We start from the raw sequence: 14,389 nt of genomic DNA on the forward strand, positions 1-14,389 counted from the left end.
TTGCCCAGCACGGGGTTGTAGGGAATCGGCAGCAGCGCCGAAGGGAAATGGTTTCTGATCCATCCGTTTGTTGTGAAATAGCGAGCGATCCACCCAAACCCCCCAGTTTCTTTCTGACCCTCCCTACCTGGGATAGGGTGGGAATTCTCTCTCTGTCTCTGATTTCCTCACCCAAATTGTCCATTGCAGGTGAAATTTCCAGCTGGTTAATTTCCCTGGAATTGAGGGTAACCCGTGTGTAATCTCTGCAAGTTTCTGAGCTCCCCGCTAAACCACGGGAGCTTCCTTCTGTCTTTACCACAGCGAATTGTGGTCAGCGATTCTCCCGAGTTACAGCCAAGGTCGATGTGAATCACATAGCGGCGCCGGATCTGATCTTTCCCAGGATCAGTCCCGGGGAAAGCAGCTCACTTTCCTCCCTTTTCAAAGGACCAGTTTCTTATTCCTGCTCCCGTTACCTCTTTGCAGGGGCGGGCGGATAAAGGTTTATTGTCACGGGAAGGAGTTTCCCTGGATTTAAGATTGTTGGATTCGGGGCTGTGTCGAAATTTATTGGATTCTTATATCTCCAATCCCAATCTGTTTAATCCAATTGCGTGGATTTATTCCAAATGTTGTAATTTGTTAAATATAGAAATAATACATGTAACAGATAAATGATTCCAGTACATATATTCACCCATATGTGCATTTAAGTATGTATGAATGCATTATATATACGGAATTGAATATATATGGATTAATTATATATCATATATATGGGTTTTGATACGTATAGCTATAGATTTGAATATATATTCATTATGTGATTATACGAATTTGGATACATTACATATATTAGATTTGAATTCATGTAGATTAGTTATAAATGTGGTTTAAAATATAGGTGGATGCATTATATGTAGATTTAAATATATAGGGTACATTATATATGGGGTTGAATACATATAGATTAATTACATGTATGAATTTAAATACATAGAATACATTATATATGAATTTAAATATATAAGATACATAAACATGGGTTTGATTGATTATGTTGATTTAAATACATATTGATTCATTCTATATTTTGGAGTATATTTGGATACAATTTATAATTTCCAGGTGACAATGATGTTTACGATGTGAGAGATTGTTGTGTTCTGATACACAGCGAACAGTAGATGTGAAAGCTGAATCTCAGATGTATATATTTTGATCTTTGTTTTATTTAGATGTCAGTTGTTGTCTGTTCTCCCTCGAGGCGATGATTTGTGGGAAATTCCCAGATGTTCAACTCCTGGGAGTGAAGATTCCCAGTGACTCACCCACACGTGTGATTCCCAAATCAGCAGCAGCGGCTCCCGGGTGGGAAGGCGAGAGGAGCAGTGATCTGGACTGTTAGCCGGGAAGAGCCGGGCTGGCGACTCTGAACAAACAAAAGACTCACTGACTGGGAGCTGAACTCTGGGGAAGAGTCAAAATCCCCGTCACAGGGAACTGCTGCAACCAGAACTAAACATAACTCCAGATTCCCACCGACATTTATTTAAAGAAACTCCCTCACAGCACTGAGAGAAGCGACTGAGATTCACAGAAAGAGAACATTAGCAGCAAAATAATCCTCTCGTTAACAGCTGCCTCACACAACTGCTTTCCTGAAGAAACTTGCTTGAATTGAGAATTGTGAGCATGCAGTCAGGAGCCTATGGGATGGAAATTGGATAAAACCCCCCTGGATTGAACAGTGTACAGAAGGACTGAGAGGAGAGAACCGCATCAGAAAGTCACAAGGAAGAAAGAAGCGCTACCAGTCACTGAAAACATTGCTGGAAAGAAAATTCAGAAAAAACCGAGAGAGGGAGACTGATATTCCAGCTTCTTTTAAGGTAAGGATCCCCATTCTGCCCTTGAGTGTTTTATATATTTGATGAGACATAATCTTTCGTATTCTGATGTAATTGGAATATTTTTATATACAGTTAGATTCTATCCTCATCATCATGTTTTCCAATTCTATTGATATCAAACCCAGGATTACTCTAACACTCCTTTATTTTTTTAAAACTTTGTTTTCTCGGAAGCAGTTTAATTTTAACTTTGCTGCCGCAGGAATCACTCCCATCTCCCTGGCATCGCTTTACACCCTGTCCCTCTACCCGGGACTGGAAATGGAAACAGGGAAGTGTGGAGGTCGGCAGAGGGAGGGAGTGAGGGGTATTGGAGGGAGGGAGGGTGAGAGAGTGCAGGGTATTGGAGGGATGAGAGAGTGTGGGGTGTTGGAGGGGCTGAGAGAGTGTGGGGTGTTGGAGGGGCTGAGAGAGTGTGGGGTGTTGGAGGGATGAGAGAGTGTGGGGTGTCGGAGGGGCTGAGAGAGTGTGGGATTTTGGAGGGATGAGAGAGTGTGGGGTGTCGGAGGGGCTGAGAGAGTGTGGGATTTTGGAGGGATGAGAGAGTGTGGGGTGTCGGAGGGGCTGAGAGAGTGTGGGATTTTGGAGGGATGAGAGAGTGTGGGGTGTTGGAGGGATGAGAGAGTGTGGGATTTTGGAGGGATGAGAGAGTGTGGGGTGTTGGAGGGGCTGAGAGAGTGTGGGGTGTTGGAGGGATGAGAGAGTGTGGGGTGTCGGAGGGGCTGAGAGAGTGTGGGATTTTGGAGGGATGAGAGAGTGTGGGGTGTCGGAGGGGCTGAGAGAGTGTGGGATTTTGGAGGGATGAGAGAGTGTGGGGTGTCGGAGGGGCTGAGAGAGTGTGGGATTTTGGAGGGATGAGAGAGTGTGGGGTGTTGGAGGGATGAGAGAGTGTGGGATTTTGGAGGGATGAGAGAGTGTGGGGTGTTGGAGGGGCTGAGAGAGTGTGGGGTGTTGGAGGGGCTGAGAGAGTGTGGGGTGTTGGAGGGGCTGAGAGAGTGTGGGGTGTTGGAGGGATGAGAGAGTGTGGGGTGTTGGAGGGATGAGAGAGTGTGGGGTTTTGGAGGGGCTGAGAGAGTGTGGGGTGTTGGAGGGGCTGAGAGAGTGTGGGGTGTTGGAGGGGCTGAGAGAGTGTGGGGTGTTGGAGGGGCTGAGAGAGTGTGGGGTGTTGGAGGGGCTGAGAGAGTTGGGGTGTTGGAGGGATGAGAGAGTGTGGGGTGTTGGAGGGGCTGAGAGAGTTGGGGTGTTGGAGGGATGAGAGAGTGTGGGGTGTTGGAGGGATGAGAGAGTGTGGGGTGTTGGAGGGATGAGAGAGTGTGGGGTGTTGGAGGGGCTGAGAGAGTGTGGGGTGTTGGAGGGGCTGAGAGAGTTGGGGTGTTGGAGGGATGAGAGAGTGTGGGGTGTTGGAGGGATGAGAGAGTGTGGGGTGTTGGAGGGATGAGAGAGTGTGGGGTGTTGGAGGGATGAGAGAGTGTGGGGTGTTGGAGGGATGAGAGAGTGTGGGGTGTTGGAGGGATGAGAGAGTGTGGGGTGTTGGAGGGATGAGAGAGTGTGGGGTGTTGGAGGGGCTGAGAGAGTTGGGGTGTTGGAGGGGCTGAGAGAGTGTGGGGTGTCGGAGGGGCTGAGAGAGTGTGGGGTGTTGGAGGGATGAGAGAGTGTGGGGTGTTGGAGGGGCTGAGAGAGTGTGGGATTTTGGAGGTGAGGATGAGACAGTGTGAGGTGTCGGGGTGAGGGTGAGGGAGTGTGAGCTGTCGGAGGGGGAGGTGTGGGGTGTTGGAGGGGGTGAGAGGGGTGGAGGTGGAAGATGGAAGGGTGTGGGAGGAAAGCTCAGCAGTTAGCAGAGTCTGGGCAAACTGGAAGTGACAAAGACACGCCGTGCTTCCCTGAAGCTGGAGACAGAGAATCAGCTCCTGCTGGAAGATTCCCATCCGCATTGGGAATTTTTCCCCAAAGGGGGTGGGGGGGGCAGCTATTGGAAGGGTATGGGGAGGAGGAGTGTATGGGAGAGAGGCTATGGGGTGGGGGAGGGAGTATAGGCCGGGGTTACGGGAGGGGTGAAGGGAAGTGGTATGAGGAGGAGGAGGAGGGGACTGTAGGGAGGGGACTGTGGGGAGGGGGAGTGGGGGAAGGGGAGGGTTGTGAGGAGGGGCAGGGGGATGGGGTGGGGTCTGTAGGGTGGGCAGTATGGAATTCATTGTCTGGCAGCAAGTGCACTTTTGGGGCATTTGATTGATCCAAATATCCATTATTCCCCGTCTTTCCCCGTCCTTCCCTGTCCTTCCCATCCTTCCTGTCCTTGCCCGTTTTTCCCTGTCCTTGCCCATCCTTCCCTATCCTTTCCCATGTCCAGTGACATTTCCTACAAAGTCAAATGTTTCCATCACTTTAATTTAGGGAGGGGAACACAGTGAGGGTGGGTGGGGAGGGGAACACAGTGAGGGTGGGTGGGGAGGGGAACACAGTGAGAGTGGGTGGAGAGGGGAACACAGTGAGAGTGGGTGGAGAGGGGAACACAGTGAGAGTGGGTGGAGAGGGGAACACAGTGAGAGTGGGTGGGGAGGGGAACACAGTGAGGGTGGTTGGGGAGGGGAACACAGTGAGGGTGGGTGGAGAGGGGAACACAGTGAGGGTGGGTGGGGAGGGGAACACAGTGAGGGTGGGTGGGGAGGGGAACACAGTGAGAGTGGGTGGAGAGGGGAACACAGTGAGAGTGGGTGGAGAGGGGAACACAGTGAGAGTGGGTGGAGAGGGGAACACAGTGAGAGTGGGTGGGGAGGGGAACACAGTGAGGGTGGTTGGGGAGGGGAACACAGTGAGGGTGGGTGGAGAGGGGAACACAGTGAGGGTGGGTGAGGAGGGGAACACAGTGAGGGTGGTTGGGGAGGGGAACACAGTGAGAGTGGGTGGGGAGGGGAACACAGTGAGGGTGGGTGGAGAGGGGAACACAGTGAGGGTGGTTGGGAGGGGAACACAGTGAGAGTGGGTGGGGAGGGGAACACAGTGAGGGTGGGTGGAGAGGGGAACACAGTGAGAGTGGGTGGGGAGGGGAACACAGTGAGGGTGGGTGGAGAGGGGAACACAGTGAGGGTGGGTGGGGAGGGGAACACAGTGAGGGTGGGTGGGGAAGGGAACACAGTGAGGGTGGGTGGGGAGGGGAACACAATGAGGGTGGTTGGAGAGGGGAACACAGTGAGGGTGATTGGGGAGGGGAACACAGTGAGGGTGGTTGGAGAGGGGAACACAGTGAGGGTGGTTGGAGAGGGGAACACAGTGAGGGTGGGTGGATCCAGAGGGATATCGCTGCAAAGCAATAGTTTGAAGTGTCAGTGCTGAATGATTGGAGAGAGCAGCAACTCCTCACCGCAGTTAGACTGCCTCTGCTCTGAAGTAGATGAATGCAGATTCTTTACTCTTTGTCTTTCTGGAATCTCAGCTGTGTGGTGGTGGGGGGGGGTGGGGGGTGTGTGTCTGAAAGTATATGGATTCAGCATTCATTCCCCAACACATGTTCTCCCCCTCCGTCTGTCGGAATAATCTGGGAGTGGGGTTTAGGACAATTAGGGACTCAACCTCTTCTCCCCCGTTTTGTCTCCACTTTCTATTCTTCCCATTTCCCTTTTCCCATCTTTTTCTTTTGCATTTCCCTTCCTTTCACTGTCCAGTCTCTCCACTTGCCTTTCACGATCCTCTTCTCCCCTTCCCTGTGCCTCACTCTCTCCAGCCCTTTTTCTTCCCCTGCTTCTTTCTTATCTTCCCACTCTCCTCTCCCCCTCCCTGCTTCTCTCCGCTCTCTCCTTCTCTCCTTCTCTCCTCCTTCCTCCTCTCCTCCCTGCTTCTCCCCCTCCTCTCGTCCCTCTTTCTCTTGTCCTTCCTTTCTTCCCTTCCAACCTTCTCCCCCTCCTTCTGTCCCCCTCCCTTCTTTTCTTCCCTCCCTCCTTTCTTTCCTCCTCCTTCTCTCCCCTCCCTCCTTTTCCCCCCTTGTTCTATTCCCCCCCATCTTTCTCTTCCCTCCCTCTTTCTCTCCTCCTCCCTTCTTTTCTTCCCTCTCTCCTTTCCTTCCTCCTCCCTCTCTGCCCCTCCCTCCCTCTTTCACTCCTTCCCTTCCTCCTCTCTCCCCCCCCTCCTCTCCCTCACCCTCCTTCTCTCCCTCCTTCTCTTCCTTTCCCTCCTTCTCTCCTCTCCTTCCTTCACTCCCCTTGGAAGATGACAGTTCCTTGTTTTCCTGAATGTTCCTGTTTAGTGCTGGAAGAGCCGTTCATACTTATTCTGAAAAAATGACTGCACCAAAAGGATGAGTTAACATTTACAAGGTTGAAAAGAATAAATCATCCAATCGACAAATCATATCAGCACCGGCGCTAAATCAGTTCAATTACACTGTTGACCCAATAACTTCTCCCAGGCAATCCCCTCGACAATGTCATTAGCTACCACTAATTAACAGTGATAATTCTAGGGATGGGATTATGCCAAACAGACTATTACTTCTTTAAGCTTTAAAAGTGATAAATAGGTAATGACTCATTCTCTCTCGTGGTTGTAAATAAAGTGTGAGCTATTGTGATTTCCCTATGCTTCCCAATATAAGTAAATCGAGTCTCATTATGTGTGTGTGTCTTGGGTAAAGTACCCACCAGAATAAACATTCCTGATCAACAAACACTAGAATTATATCTGAGCTTTGGATAAGAATAGAATAGAATAGCCTCGACCAATGTCTCCGCTGCGGTCTAACCAGTGAGCAATACTTACTTAATTCAACCAATCTCAGGAATTATTTCTCTTCCTTGGCCTCTATTCCTCTGAGATTTTTGATTTGATTTGATTTATTATTGTCACATGTATCATCATTCGGTGAAAAGTATTGTTTTGGCTTGGAGAGTCACCACAATTGAATAGACCAATAAAAAATTGTACCACAACATGGAAGCAGAGAGTTTTTGCCTATTGTTCAGGCTGGATGGAAAAGCTACCAATGAATCCTGCAAACATTAACCCTTTTGAAAGTTTCTATTGGATCTGTTTCCACTGTCCTTTCAAGCAGTGCTTTCCAGATCATAACAACTAGCTGTGTTGAAAACCTTTCCTCTCCTTCCTCTTTGGTTCATTGTCTTAAAACTACATAGAAACATTGAAACTAGAAGCAGCAGTAGGCCATTCAGCCCTTCGAGCCTGCTCCACCATTCATTTTGATCATGGCTGATCATCAAATTCAATATTTTGATTCCCTCCCCTTTCCCCCCATATCCCTTGATCTCTTTAGCCCCAAGAGCGATACCTAATTTCTTCTTGAAATCACACAATGTTTTGGCCTCAACTACTTTCTATGATAGTGAATTCCACACATTCAGCACTCTTTGGGTGAAGAAATTCCTCCTCACCTCAGTTCTAAAAGGTTTACCCTTATCCTCAAACTATGATCCCTAGTTCTGGACTCCCCCACCATTGGGAACATTCTTTCTGAATCTACCCTGTCTAACCCTGTTAGAATTTTATAAATTTCCATGAGATTCCCTCTCACTCTTCTAACCTCCAGTGAATATGATCCTAACCGACTTAATCTGTCCTCATATGACAGACTTGCCATCCCAGGGATCAGCCTGGTAAACCTTTGCTGTTCTCTCCCTTTAGCAAGGGCATCCTTCCTCAGATAGGGACATGAAAACTGCACACAATACTCCAGCCTCAGCAACACTCTATACAATTGCAGGTAAATATCTCTATCCATATACTCAAATCCCCTTGCTGTGAAGGCCAGCATATCATTTGCCTTCTTTACTGCCTGCTGTACCTGCGCAGTTACTTTCAGTGACTGATGCACGAGGTCTCCAAGATCTCGTTGAGTATTCATCTCTCTCAATTTCCATCTATTCAGGTGATAATCTGTCTTCCTATAATTGCTACCAAAGTGTATATCCTCTGGATTTTTTTAAGATTTATTTTTTATGGGATATGGTCATCATTGACTAGATCAGCATTTGATGCCCATCCCTAATTGGCCTTGAGAAATTGATGGTGAGCTGCCTTCTTGTAATACACGTACTTACATGTGGTGTAGGTTCACCCACAATGCTGTTAGGATATTGACAATCCTGCCATTGGAAACGTATTTTTCCTGTATAGTCCATCAAAATTGATGAGATCAATTAGATGGCATCATTACCACCTTGAACACCTAGATCTGTTTTACTTCATTTGTGACGTACAATATTGTGAGTGGTTATGACATTAGTGAAGATATGTGTTGCACTGCTGGGAATGGGATGATTATTCATAAAATCAAATGGAATAGAAGGAGGCCATTCAGCCCATCATGCATGTGCCACCATTTTGAAAGAGCTATTAAATTAGTCCCTGCAAATTTTGGTCCTCTGTGCAGTTACCTGATTCATTTTGAAAGTTAAATATTGAATCTGCTGCAGTGTGTTCCAGATCGTAACAACTCAACGGGCAGAACATCCCCACCACCACCCTTGCTACCCCCCCCGCCCTCCCATCCACCCCTTATCCCACATCGGGGCTGCAAAATCCCACTCAAGATCCATCAAACTGTCCATCTCACCGGTGACAGCTCCCGCGGTGGTTGGGACCTGAAAACCCTATCCCACTGTGTGTAAAAGAAATATTTCCTCCTGTGACCTCTGCTTCTTTCAGCAGTTATCTCAAACCTGTGGCCTCTGGCTGTTGGCCATTGTAAGAAGTCTCACAACACCAGGTTTAAGAAGCTTCCACATACCTGACGAAGGAACACCATTTCTGAAAGATTGTGGGATCACTACCAAATGAACTGGTTGGACTTAAACCTGGTGTTGTGAGACTTCTTACTGTGCTCACCCCAGTCCAGCGCTGGCATCTCTACAACATGTTGGCCGTTGTGCCATTAGAAAAAATTTGTCTTTATTTCCATTTATCAAAACCCTTTATGATTTTGAATATCTCAATCTTCCTAACCTTACGCCACTGAGCATTTCTGCTCTAAGGATTTCTTGACAGTAATCAGAACAGAGGGGCTAAGAGGAACTATATATCTTTTACCCTGCATCAAGACAAAAATATTCAAGAGGAGAGTAACTTCAGAGCCATTCTAATTGTTGCACTAACATGGACTAAATGGCATCCATTATAGAAGTATAGAAAGGAGGCCATTCAAGGCTACACCAACTCTCCGACAAAGCATCATTCCCAGGCCCAACACCCCATCCTATCCTTGTAACCCAAGGCATTTACTTCAATAACACCCCCCTCCCCCAACCCCTAACCTACACATTTTGGGCTGTGAGGAAAATTCTTTTCATCGGGCTAATCCACATCTTTGGACTGTGGGAGGAAACCAGAGCACCCTGAGGAAACCCACACAGAGACAGGGAGAATGTGCAAACTCCTTGACTCAAGCTGGCAATTGAATCTAGGTCTCTGGCGCTGTGAGGCAGCAGTGCCTAACACTGTGCCACCATGTCGGCTGATCTAGCAATTAACAAGGATGATACCAGAATTTTCAGGGGTAATAACTATTTGGAAAAGTTTAACAGGCTAGAACCCTCTTGGGAAAAGAGAAGGCTGAACAGTGATCTGATCATTAAGGTTATAATACAGCCGACATGCAGAAGTTGCTTCCGCTTTTGGGAACTAAAACTACAGACTGTAAATATAACATGGTCACTAATAAACCCTATAGGGAATTCCGGAGAAACTTCTTCAGCCAGAGAGTGGTGAGAACCTGGAGCTTACTACCACAGGAAATAATATTGATGCATTTGAAGGGAAGTTATTAATATTATTAAACTCTATGCCTTTATTAGCTGAGGCTTAGAGTTTAAGAGCAAGAAGTTATTCTGGAATTATTTAAACCATTGGTTAGACCACAGCTAGTGTGTTGTGTGCAGTTCTGGAATCCACATTATAGGGAGGATGTGATAGCACTGGAAAGGGTGTAGGGGAGATTTACCAGAATGCTGCCTGGGCTGGAGAGTTTTAGATATGAGATTGGATAGATTAGTATTGTATTTAATATAGTATTTGTATTGTATTTAATTAGTATTGTATTTAATATTTAATATAATTAGTATTATATTTTCCTTGGAGCAGAGGAGACTGAGGGGGAACATGATAGAGATATATAAAATTATGAGAGGCATAGATTGAGTAGACAGGAAGAAATCTTTTCCCTTGGCAGAGGGATCAATGCCTACGGGACACAGATTTATGATAAGGGGAAAGAGGTTTAGACGGGATGTGAGGAAAAATCTTTTCACCCCGAGGTTAGAACATAAGAACATAAGAAATAGGAGCAGGAGTAGGCCATCTAGCCCTTTGAGCCTGCCCCGCCACTCAATAAGATCATGGCTGATCTGTCGTGGCTCAGTTCCACTTTCCCGCCCTCTCCCCATAACCCTTAATCCCCTCTCTTATCAAAAACCCATCAACCTGCGTCTTAAAAATATTTAGCGAGGCAGCCTCCACCACTTCAACGGACAGAGAATTCCAGAGATTCACCACCCTTTGAGTGAAGAAGTTCCTCCTCAACTCCGTTCTAAACTGCCCCCCCCTTTATCTTGAGGCTGTGCCTCCTAGTCCTACTGTCCTTTCTGAGCGGGAAGAGTCTCTCCACCTCTATCCTATCCATCCCATTCATCATCTTATACGTCTCAATGAGACCTCCCCCCATTCTTCTAAACTCTAATGAGTTCAAGCCTAGTTTATTCAGCCTCTCCTCATAGCTCAACCCCCTCAACTCCGGCATCAGCCTAGTAAACCTCCTCTGCACTCCCTCCAAGGCCAATATATCCTTGCGTGAGTACGGCGCCCAAAACTGCACACAGTACTCCAGCTGCGGCCTCACCAATGCCCTATACAGCCGCAGCAAGACCTCCCTACTTTTATATTCAATCCCCCTCGCTATGAAGGCCAGCATCCCATTCGCCTTCCTGACCACCTGCTGCACCTGCAAGCTGGGTTTTTGCGACTCATGCACAAGGACCCTGAGGTCCCTCTGCACCGTCACCTGCTGCAGTTTTTCTCCACATAAGTAATAATCCTTCCTACCATTATTCCTACCAATGTGGACCACCTCGCACTTGCCAACATTAAATTCCATTTGCCATTTCCTGGCCCATTCGCCCAGCCTATCTAGATCCTTCTGTAGACTCTCCACACCCTCCGCACAATTTTTGGAACTCACTGCCTGAAAGGGTGGTGGAGGTAAAGATCCTCATTACATTTAAGAAGTATTGAGATGTGCACTTGTGATGCCAAGGCACACAAGGCTATGGACCAAGTGCTGGAAAATGGGGTTGGAATAACTGGGTGGTTTGTCTTTGACTAGTGCAGATGTGATGGGCCAAAGGATCTTTTTCTGTGCTGTCCTCTATATCCACTCAACAGAGTTAAGAATTGAAGGCTAGGTTGATGGGGTGACTTAAAGATGCGTGGAAGGAAACGTGCATGGTGCATAAACACTGGCATGAACTAGCTGGCCCGAATGGCCTGTTATTATTCTGTAAATTTGATGCAATTCAATGTAATGCAATGGGGTCATAGTGTTCTCTGCTCACTTACCCTGTGAAACCCTAGTTGGTATGACAGCATTACTCGTTTACCTTGACACCACTGACCTAACCATCTTTGATGGGCAGAACACCTTCAGGTCAGGATGGTTATTGACATATATTCTAATTGAAATGGACTCCTGGGTCTGTCATTTCTATTTCCCAAGCAAGTGACAAGAAGCATGAAGAGACAAGCAGACGTGTACATTCATCCTTAATGCAGAGGTGCCCATAATAGGAAAGATTTATATTTATAATGTACACAATGAGAAAAATATATATTTCTGTGCATTGGGATTGTTCTCCTCAGACTGGAGAAGGGCAAGAGGAGGTTTGATAGGGATTTTCAGATTCATTAATGGTTTTGGTAAAGAGTAAATAAGGAGAAACTGGTCCCAGTGACACACGAGTCAGCAATCAGAGAACACAGATTTAAGGTGAATGGAAAAGAAGCCAGAGGCGACATGTTTTTACACAGCGAGTTGTTGTGATCTATCATGACTGCCTGCCTGGAAGTGTGGTAAAAGTAGATTCAATAATAACTTTTTACTCAACTGGGTATTGAATAAACACTAGAAGGGTTAACTCTCCATGTGCCACAGAGAAAGAGTGGGGACAAATTAGATATTTTTAAAGAGCCAATGTAGGGACATGAGCTGAATCCATAAAATCCCTACAGTGCGGAAGGAGACCATTCAGCCCATCGAGTCTGTATGGGCTCTCCAAAGCCACCACTTTGGTCCTATCACCATAACACCCTGTGTATTTCCCATGGCTAATCCATTCTAACCTACACATCTTGGGGCATCAAGGTCAGTCCTCGTATGTCGCACATCTTTGGGGTGTGGGAGGAAACCGGAGCACCTGGAGGACACCCACACAGACACAGGGAGAACATGCAAACTGCACACAGTACCCAAGGCTGGAATCGAACCCGGGTCCCTGGCACTGTAAAGCAGCAGTGTTAACCACTGTGCCATGTCTCTCTTCTATGCTGGATCGCTTTCTGCTATGGTGTTTTTCACAATCTAAGAACTTTGCAAAGCATTTTCTGACCAATCAGAAATCATAAAAACCCAAAAGTGCAGAAGGAGGCCATTCAGCCCATCGAGTCTGCACCGACAACAATCCTATCCAGGCCCTATCCCTTTAACCCCATATGTTTACCCTGTTATTTCCTTTAACCTAAGTATCCCAGCACACTGAGGGGCAATTTAGCGTGGCCAATCAACCTGACTTGCACATCTTTGGAGTGTGGGAGGAAAGCTATGCAGACACGGTGAGAATGTGCAGACTCTGCCAGGAATCGAACCCTGGCCCTTGGAGCTGTGAGACAGCAGTGTTAACCACTGTGCCACCGTGTCGCCCTCTGCCTCTGATGTAATCAGACATGTGATGTAGGAAACACAGCAACCAATCGGCACACAGGAAGATTCCACAAACAGCAGTGAGGGGATAACAATCTGTTTTCTGGGAATGTTAACTGAGGGGAAAGTATTGGCCAGGGCACCAAGGAGAATATTCCTACTGTTCTTCCTACCAGTGGGATTTTTTTGTACTCACCCGCGTTGCAGCATGACCTCAATTTTACATCTCACCAAAAGCTCCATCGGTGCAGCACTCACATGGGGAGTATCTGCCTAGGTTTCAGTCTCAGCTCTCTGCAACTTGAATCCACCACCAGCTGACTCAGAGAAAAAGGCTTATCTGATTGACACAGTCAGGCTGTCTCTTATTTTCTGAGGTCACACTCACATTGAATCCATAGAATCCCTACAGTGCAGAAGGAGGCCATTTGGCCCATCGAGTCTGCACCCACTACAATCCCACCCAGACCCTTTCCCCGTAACCCCACATATTTACCCTGCTAATCCCCTGACACTAAGGGTCAATTTAGCATAGCCAATCAACCTAACCCGCACATCTTTGGAGTGTGGGAGGAAACCTGAGCACCTGGAGGAAACCCACGCAGACATGGGGAGAACATGCAAACTCTACACAGACAATTACTCAAGACCGGAATTAAACCTGGGATCTTGGCGCTGTGAGGCAGCAGTGCTAAGCACTGTGCCGCCCCACATTGGTTCCCACACACAGTGTTCCGCCACACTACTTTGGTGATTTAGACCCTCAAATTGCAATTTGGATCCTAACTTTCTTCCCTTTACCAATTTTCCACAGCCAGAGATGGCAACTTGTGAGTATTTAAAGATATAGCCACACCCAAATTTGGGTTTAAATGGTTGGAGTAGAACAATCACTCAACTGATTTAGTCCCTTATTATCATTCAGTGTTGCACAGGACAACACAGGACAGTGTTTCAAAGAACAATCCATCACAGGAACAGGTCCTTCAGCCCACCACGTCAACGCTGATTCCTAATTCCTATTTAGTCCCACTACCCACATTCAGTCTGTTTGCTCCCTGTTCATGTTTATTAGGACCAGCAGAAGGCGCTCAAAAATTTGAATCCCCTTTCTCCAAGAATGTAATCACACAGATGGTAACATTTTCTTTTTAAAAAAATCTCTCGGACGCCCGTAGTGTCTATTTCACTTTCCCTGCCAAATTGAGTTTCCTGAGGTAGGTGAAAATCTGCAGGAAAATCTACCTTCAAAGAGCTAAAAGGCTGGCCCCCAGATAACATGGCCACAGGAGCAGGTCAGAGGCTGGGAATCCTGTGGCGAATAACTCACCTCCTGACTCCCCAAAGCCTGTCCATCATCTACAAGGCACAAGCCAGGAGTGGTATGGAATACTCTCCACTTGCCTGGCTGTTGGAGCTTCTATATTTCGAATCATAGAATCCCTACAGTGCAGAAGGAGGCCATTCAGCCAATCAAGTCTACACTGACGACAATCCCACCCAGTCCCTATCCCCATAACCCTATGCATTTACTCTCGCTAATCCCCCTGATATGAATGGGTGATTTAATATGGTCAATGCACCT

The 14,389-nt window shown here is 47.1% G+C and overlaps 1 protein-coding gene across 1 annotated transcript in view; it reads left to right on the top strand.

The window, feature by feature from the left end:
* Positions 1 to 1,253: 1,253 nt before the first annotated feature.
* The window catches only part of LOC145353799 (delayed-rectifier potassium channel regulatory subunit KCNS2), a 41,351-nt gene continuing 28,215 nt past the window's right edge, over positions 1,254 to 14,389 (top strand). The window contains exon 1 of the mRNA XM_080204615.1: positions 1,254 to 1,874. The gene's annotated coding sequence lies outside the window, so the exon portion shown is untranslated. The remainder of the gene's footprint in view (positions 1,875 to 14,389) is intronic.

This window comes from Carcharhinus amblyrhynchos, chromosome 16 (genome assembly GCF_965287045.1).
Source record: "Carcharhinus amblyrhynchos chromosome 16, sCarAmb.v2.hapA, whole genome shotgun sequence".
Lineage (NCBI taxonomy): Eukaryota > Metazoa > Chordata > Chondrichthyes > Carcharhiniformes > Carcharhinidae > Carcharhinus > Carcharhinus amblyrhynchos.